We start from the raw sequence: 8,599 nt of genomic DNA on the forward strand, positions 1-8,599 counted from the left end.
ACTTTCTTATTTAGACAAAAAGGGGGAGATGTAGTGGGTAGCCATTCCAGCTTTGATCTGGAAGTTCCAATCCCCATTGAGACTTCGGCAACTGTCACGCCTACAAGGCGGGGCAAAGGGAGGCACCTGGGGACCCGAGATCGGGATTGGCAGGCACGCTCGCGGTGCCGGGACGCTGGATAGTGGAGGTGGACCAAGCAGAGCTCCAGAGAACACCGCTGACCTGGGTCTGTAGACTGTCTTAGTGATAATGAACTAAACCTCTGAACTGTAATACCACCCTAGTTAAATATTTTCCTTTATAATAGTTGCTGTGGTCATGGTGTCACTTCACAGCAATAGAAACCCTAAGACAGAGGTTGATACCAGGGACTGGAGTATTGCTGTGATAGGCCTGACCATGCTTTTGTTTGGGAAAATGTGAATTTTAGGACTTCGGATTAGGAAAGCAATTGAATGCTTTAAGCAGGGATCAATGGACCATTCTAGTAAAAGCATGGAACACAGTGGTGCTAAGGATGACTTGAACTGTAGGGGCCTTGCTCAAGAAGTTTCAGAGAAGAATATTCATATGTGACCTAGAGACAGACAAATCTTGTGACGCTTTAGTGAAGAATGTGGCTACTTTCTGCCCTTGTTCAAAAAATCAGCCCCAGGCTAAACTGAAGTGTTATGAATTAACATTGTTGGCAGAGGAGATTTCAAAACAGTCCGGTATGGACTGTTGGCTTGGTTATTAGTGGCCAGTCTTATGATGATCTATAATGAAAAGGAGCAAGCTAAGAAAGGAGAAATATAAAATGTATAGTTTAAGGAGAAAAGGAGCACCAGGAAGTGTAATGGCTTGAGGCGATATGATGCTAAATGGAGTAAAGGGAGTGGTGAGCTCAGAGTAAGACCCCACCAGCTAAGCTTCCTACTTGTTTAAAGGAGTTAAAGAAAAGTTGAGTGCTGCCTGTGGTGGCACACACCTTTAATGCCAGCACTCCAGAGGCAGAGGAAGGCAGATCTCTGAGTTCCAGGCCAACTTAGTTTACAGATCAAGTTCCAGGACAGTCAAGCATAGGCAGTGAGGGAAACCATGGAAAACAGAAAAATGGTGGAAATGTATTTGAATGAAAGGGCCGTATTCCAGCCCCAGCAGGTGGCAGAACTTGGCAGCTTTGGCCATGTGGTTCTGGCTTTAGAGTCAAGGTTACAAGAAAGGGGTTATGGAATCTCCCTCCACAAATAAGGCAAGCCAGTGAGGCCAGGCATATGTCAGGAGTGTCCCTACATGGAGTTTTAGAAAGGCCATTGCACGAAGCTGTGAAGGTGAAGCCTGGATTGCCTTGGAGACCCCAAGATGTTGGAGATGCCAGAGCCATGGGATTCCTGCCTAGAAGAGCTGCTAACAGGGAGTGGAATCAGCCCAAGAGAAAGAAGTGTGTTGCAGTCAACAAAGCTTAAAGGAGTTGGAGATCTGAAGAGCATTTTGACGTCAGACATGGAGATGCAGAGTGTGGAGTTTGCCCAGCTGGTTTTTGGTCTTGCTTTGGTCCAGTATTTCCTCACTATGCTCCTTTCCTCCCTTTTGGGATGGTAATGTATATCGTGTGCCATTGGATGTTGGAAGTATGTGATCTGCTTCTTCATCTTGATTTTACAGGGGGTTACAGTTAAGAGATTGAATAAATCTCAGAAGACTTTTAACTTTGGACTTTTACATAGTGTTGAGACTATTAGAGACTATGGGGACTTTTGAAGCTGGACTGAATGCATTTCTGCATTATGCTATGACTACAAGCCTGTGAGGGCCAGGGAGTGGAGTAGGGTGTTTTGAACAGGAATAGCTTGTAGCTAGAGTTTTCCTGCCTGGCCCACAGTCAGGACAAATCTCTCTCTCCTGCCAGTCCCACAGCCGCTCAGACCCGACCAAGTAAACACAGAGGTTTATATTGCTTACAAACTGTATGGCCATGGCAGGCTTCTTGCTAACTTTTCTTACAGCTTAAATTAATCCATTCCTATAAATCTATACCTTGCCACGTGACTCATGGCTTACCAGCATCTTCACATGCTGTTTGTCATCGTGGTGGCTGGCAGTGTCTCTGACTCAGCCTTCCACTTCCCAGCTTTAGTCTCTTCCTTGTCCCGCCTATACTTCCTGCCTGGCCACTGGCCAATCAGTGATTTATTTATTGACCAATCAGCAACACACTTGACATACAGACCATCCCACAGCAATAGTTCATAGATTTAAATACTTGGTCCCTAGGGAGTGGTACTAGTAGGTGTGGCCTGTTAGAGGAAGTGTGTTACTGGGGGTGGACTTTGAGGTTTCAAATGCTCAAGCCAGGGCTAATGTATGTCTCTCTTCCTATTGCCTGACGATCTGGATACAGAACTCTCTCCAGCACCATGTCTGCCTATATGCCGTCATGCTCCATGCCATGAGAATAATGGACTAAACCTCTGAAACTATAAGCTAGCCCCAATTAAATGTTTACTTTTATAAGAGTTGCCATGTCTCTTAGGGTTTCTATTGCTGTGAAGAGACCACAGCTGTTGTGTAATAATCTTCTTGTACACTGTGAAGAAGTGTCACTCTGATTGGTTTAATAAAAAGCTGAACAACCAGTCGCTAGGCAGGATTTCCAGACGTAGAAGACACTGGGGAGAAGAAAGGTGGAGAAGCCAGGAAACACCAGGAGACTCAGAGGAAGCAGGATGGGCAGTACAGAGTAAGGGTAACCTAAAAATAACTGAACCATGTAAAAGAATGTAGATTAAAAGACATGGGTTAATTTAAGTTATCAGAACTAGTTAGGAATAAGCCCAAGCTATCAGCCGAACTTTCATAATTAATAATAAGTCTCTGTGTCATTATTGGGGAGCTGACAGTCCTGATGAAAAAGTCTGACTACACATAGCAACTCTTATAAAGAAAAGCATTTAACTGGGGGTGCCTTACAGTTCAGAGATTTAGTCTATTATCATCATGGAGAGAAGCATGGTAGCACACAGGCAAACGTGGTGCTGGAAAAATAGCTGAGAGTCTTACATTTGGATCCCCAGGCAGCAGAAAGGGAAACACACTGGGCTTGGCTTGGGCTTTTAAAACCTCAAATCCCACCCCTAGTGACACACTTCCTCCAACAGGGCCACACCTACCAATCCTTCTCAAGTAGCACCATTCCCTGATGACCAAGCATTCAAACATCAGCCCATGGTGAAAGAAAGTCATTCCTATTCAGATCACCACAAGGACTCAAGCTCAGATCATCAGGCTTGCTTGGAAAGTGCTTTTTCCTGCTAGGCCATCTTGCCAGGTCCCATAACTTTATTTGGGGAAGAGATATTTTTTTTAAAAAAAATATAGTATTTGTATTAATTTTTAAAGAATTTCATAAAAAGTATTTTGATCACACTCACTCCTAACCCTCCCAGGTTCACCCCCATACCCCCAACTTCATGTCCTATCTATTTCATTAAGTCCAACATACTATGGTATGGGATGGTCCACTGGAGCATGGCCACACCCTTAAAGAAACTGCCCCAGAAACTATCAGCTGTCAATTGCTCTTCAATTAGGCATGAGGATTAATGACTCCAAACCCCTTCCTTGTTGGAGTGCTGACTGGCTTGGTCTTGTGCAGGTTTTGTGCAGGCATAGTGTTATGGGTTCATGAGTGCAGTAGTCCTATCATGTTCTGAAGACATGGTTTTGTTCCAGTTCTCCTGACTTCTGGCTTTATCATCTTTCTCATCCATCTTCATTATGGTCCCGTAATGTTTTAAAATGTATATCTGAGGCTTGCCTCAAACTTCTGACCCTCCTGCTTCTGCCTCTTCAGCATATCTTACCAGTGTGTGCCACCACAACTGGCCCCATAACTCGTAAGAAGAGCCTATGGGTTTGTCCATGGCCATAATACTTCAAAAAAAAATCAGTGATAATTTATCATTTCTCTTCTCAGAAAAGAAAACAGTGAGTTTTATCTTTCAGTGCCCTTGCAAAGAGGAACGAGATCACAGCCAAACAGACAACGTAGGGTTGTCCTTTTAACGTAAAGTGGGGGATGCAGCTTCGGTAAGGACTACTTTCAAAAGCACTTGAAAGTTAGACTTTTATAAAACTTCAATTTTTAAAAAATTGTTTTCTAGCTCACCAAAATAGATCATTGCTTCCAACTCATCTTGATGAAAGCCTACTCAAACACAGTATTTATACCCTTCTTGAGTCGCATATGGAGCTGGATCTATGTTTTACCTCATGCTGAATAGGAGAGTTCTAAAGCTGGAAGGACCTTTAAAAATAATGAGGAAAATGGAAACTCCAAAAGACAGAAAATAATCCCTGGTAGCATTTCTTGGGCCTTGTGTATGAAGTACCCACTCATTGGGTATCTTGATGTTGAAACTACTGTCATTTCAAACCAGATAATTTTTGGTTGTAGAGGGTTGTCCTCTGCCTAGGGAACATTTGGCAACATCCCTGGCCTCTGTCCTCTATTTACTAGATGCCAAGAGTATCCAATATCCATAGATGTAACACACACACACACACACACACACACACACACACACACACACACACAAGAGTATCCTTCAGCTCTGACAACCAAATGGCTCCAGGCATTGCCAAATGTCTCCTAGGTGATATATGGAGTCTTTCATGCAACCTTTTTAAAATATTCCCCATGCCAAGGTATTATTATAATGTCTAGTTAACAGACAGAACAACCGAGTCCCAGAAGATGAAATGACTTATTTCTGGTCATAGGAAGAAGCAGGACTGTTCAGCACTATAGAATCCCACATCTTTACCCATAACACACATGCTAAACATTTTACATGTATATCCTCATGAAACTCTCACATCCACTGCAAGAAGTAGGCACAGTCATAACTGCTGTTCTGTCAAAGCAAGCAGAGTCACCAAGGCTTTAGAACCTTGGCCAAGGCTAAGAAACTGCAAGTCTGTTTGATCCCACTGTTTGCATTCTCAATGGCAGCATACATGACTGAGGGCTTGCTCTACTGTACTCTGTGCCAAGGAAGGGTGAGAGATCAGGGGACATCCAAATTGCTCACTCTTTCATTAATTGCATATGCTGAGGCATTGGGGAGGCAGTTCACTGAAGAACAGGGCCTCAAAACTTGCCCTCCTAATGACTACCTGTGCCACCGAGGACAAGTTACATACATTCTTTGAGCCTTGAGTTTCATTTCTGTCTTCAGTAAGAATGAACCAAATTTTTAGGATTATTATGAAAACAAAATGATGTGTTGCATGGAAAATGTATAGGATGCAGTTTGAGGAGGTACCTCAGTAGTGCCCCCATCACTAACACACACACAAAAGCTTGGCTGCAAGCACCTGTATCTCAGTCAATGCTCCTGCGCACACACTACATACCACACACACATGCAAAATGCACAGGGAAGACTGAGCACATAGAGTGACCAATAAAAATGCTAATAACTGCTATTATTGTTATTGTTACTTTCCAGAAGGAACTGAGTTGTCTAACTTCTGAATGCATGCAGAGCTAAATAATATGGAAACAGACAATAAGAAAAATCACCCTGCAAGGAAAATGCAATTGAAATGCCAGAACAATCCCTAGGCAGTATGACATGATCGCATTTACCTGCTGTTCCATATGTTAGCTTTTGAAGGAAAAAAACCTGCAGTAACTCATGTTTGTCATTAGATTTTTAAAAACCACAGCACTTGGACTTCCCGTTGGTAAATGCAATGGAATATCCTCACAACACAAATCGCACTTGCAGGAAACTGAAGCACATCGACCATTTTCTAGATGTCTTGTCATCAGTTTTGTCTGTTTCCACTCAGAGGACTTGGGGGCGAAAAAGAAAACAGCTTCTGTTGCTAGGAACATTTCAGTGAATTAAGATATACCTCTGCCCACAGAGGCTCCCATGAACTAGTCCCCCTGCTCCCCTGAAAACCAAATTACACACAGATGTATGGCTGAGTCGAAAGATGTTTGTCAAGGCTAGTCATTTCAATTCTGAATTTAGTTACAGATGCTAACTACAAAGGCAGAGGGGGAGAGTGCATGGATAATATCAGTTCTCTCTCTCAAGGCACTTTGCGTCTCCGCTTTGAGTTTGCTTGATTTTTATTTCTCCTTATGCAAATTGTCAGATGTTCTAAGGATCATGTAGAAGGTTGTGTTTAATAGCTAGGGGTCAGGGTTTAGCATTAGAAGTCTTATTAGTCTTATGATTAAAAGTTTTCTCTAGATGAAATCTGTAAAACTAGAAAGTGTGTCCTCTGCAGGATTGTTCAGCTTCCTTCTGACTTGGAAGATTAAATTTAAAAGGATAACACATTTTGAAAAATGCCAGAGTCCATATGAGACTAACCATACTAATCTTTTAGAGAAATAATCAGGTTAATTCATCTGAGGCAAGAGAGGATAGTGGCTAACTGGGGGAGCTTCAGAGTTTCTGGGAGTGGCTTCAAACCCTGGTTCTGCTATTTATCTGCAACAAAGCAACTTAAGAAAGGGAGGGTTTGCTTTGTCTCTCCAGGCAGGCACAAAGGCAGTCTATCATGGTGGGCAAGTCAGGTGAGCAAAAGTCTGAGGTCATATCACATCTGCAGTCAGGAAGCAGAGAACGATGAATGTTGGTGTTCATCCCTCTTTCTCCTTTTTAGTCCGTCTGATACCTCAGTCCATGGAATGGTGCCACCCACATGTAGGATGGATCTTCCCACCTCAACCCAGTCTAAAACTACATCACAAACACGCCCAGAAGGTTGTCTCCTAGGCAGTTCTGGATCCTGCCTCATGGACAATCAATATCAACCACCAGTGGACTAGCCTGGAACTTGTTTCTAACCAAAAGAAACAGCAAAAAAAAAATGAGATGTCACTTCTGTGATGAAAAGGTTATACAAGAAGTTCGTTCTGTCCTTTGCTGGCTTTAATGAAGTAAGTGTCCATGTGTGAATGTCTGTGTTTGAAAGAACCATGGACAGGGAGCCAACAGGTGACTAAGGCTTGCAGTCCAACAACCCCTGAGAAACTAAAAGCATCCAACAACCATGTGGATAAACTTGAAAGCAGATCTGTTCCCTAACATGAGACCCCAGCCCTGGCTGGTGCCTTGATCTCAGCCTCTTGCAGCCCACAGCAGAATATTGGTGAAGAATGCATGATGATGTACACCTGCAATCTCAACACTCAGAGACTGAGGGGCAGTGTGCGTCCAGCCAGTGCTACATAGCAAGACCCCATTTTTAAAAATCAATGCATTAAATAAGAATATCAATAAACAGTAAATAAATATATGTGTTGTGTCAAAGTGCTAAATTCTGCTAACTTGTTTTGTAGGAACAGGCAACTAGATGATACTTAGATCTTAGGGTAATGATGAGGCATCAGGAGGCTAACGCTTAACACTACAGCTAGTACCTTGTAAACTGACTTTATACTGTACTGTTATTTTATTCACAACATTCTGTATTCACAATTCTTATCTGTCTCAGGATAATTAATGTGATGTACAGGAATTTTAAAGACACAGCCAACGTTTAGAGACCACAGTTCAGGGGATTCTGTGCTACTATTGTAGGTATAGTCAGGCTTCTGCTGCACGACCCTTGTGCACTGAGGGCGAGGGAGACAGTTATGTGTGTCTTGTTGCCAGAGCAAAGGGGATCCCAAAGGGAGGTAACTGGGAACAGATGTTCCACAGAAAATCCCAACAGAGAGAGGAGCATATGGACTTGGCCAGTCAAGTGTTTCCCTCATGGCTTATACGGCAGTTTGGCAAATGCACGGGAAATTGGAAGTCCCATATGTCATTGGTGGGAATGGGAAGGCACTCTTCAACACAGTCACCCCATTTCTAGGCAAGTATTCCAAGAAGCTCAGACAGTGACACCAGTAGTTTTCAGTTGCTCTGTTCGTGGACAAGAACACTAGGAACAACTGGTATTTCACCATTTTGACCTACAAATATGGCAATTTCATATGGTTTTACTTAGAAGAACAGCATTTGAGACAATTTTAAAATCCAAGTGGGACTGTGGATCAGTTGAACTTTTACCTCATACACATTCACATACATACACATACAGTCATGCCTTTATATCCATGGATTTCATACCTTCAGATTCAACCACAGATCAAAATATTTGAATTTTTGTGTCTATTTTACAACCACAAACCTTTTTTTATTATGTGGCCTAGACAATACACCATAACTGTGGTGATATATTGCTTGTGCTTTAACAAATAAAGTTTGCCTGGAGATCAGAGTACAGAGTTAGCCACTAGAGGTCAGGCAGTGGTAGCCCACACCTTTAATCCTAGCACTTGGGAGGAGGAAACAGGAAGTGATATGACTGGGCAGAGAGAGGAAGTGATAAGGCGGGTAGAGACAGCAGCTTGGTTCCCTTTCAGTCTGAGCATTTCTAGAAGTAAGAAGTCTTTCTGGCTGCTCTGCTTCTCTGATCTTTCAGCTTTCACCCTGATATCTAACTCCAGGTTTTTATTATTAAGACAAATTAGAATTTGCGCTACATCTGGCATCCAACTTTGGGGGCACCAGTTCATGAAAAAGCTGCTTGCCAGTG

Source organism: Peromyscus eremicus, chromosome 8a, assembly GCF_949786415.1.
Source record: "Peromyscus eremicus chromosome 8a, PerEre_H2_v1, whole genome shotgun sequence".
In the NCBI taxonomy this organism is placed as follows: domain Eukaryota; kingdom Metazoa; phylum Chordata; class Mammalia; order Rodentia; family Cricetidae; genus Peromyscus; species Peromyscus eremicus.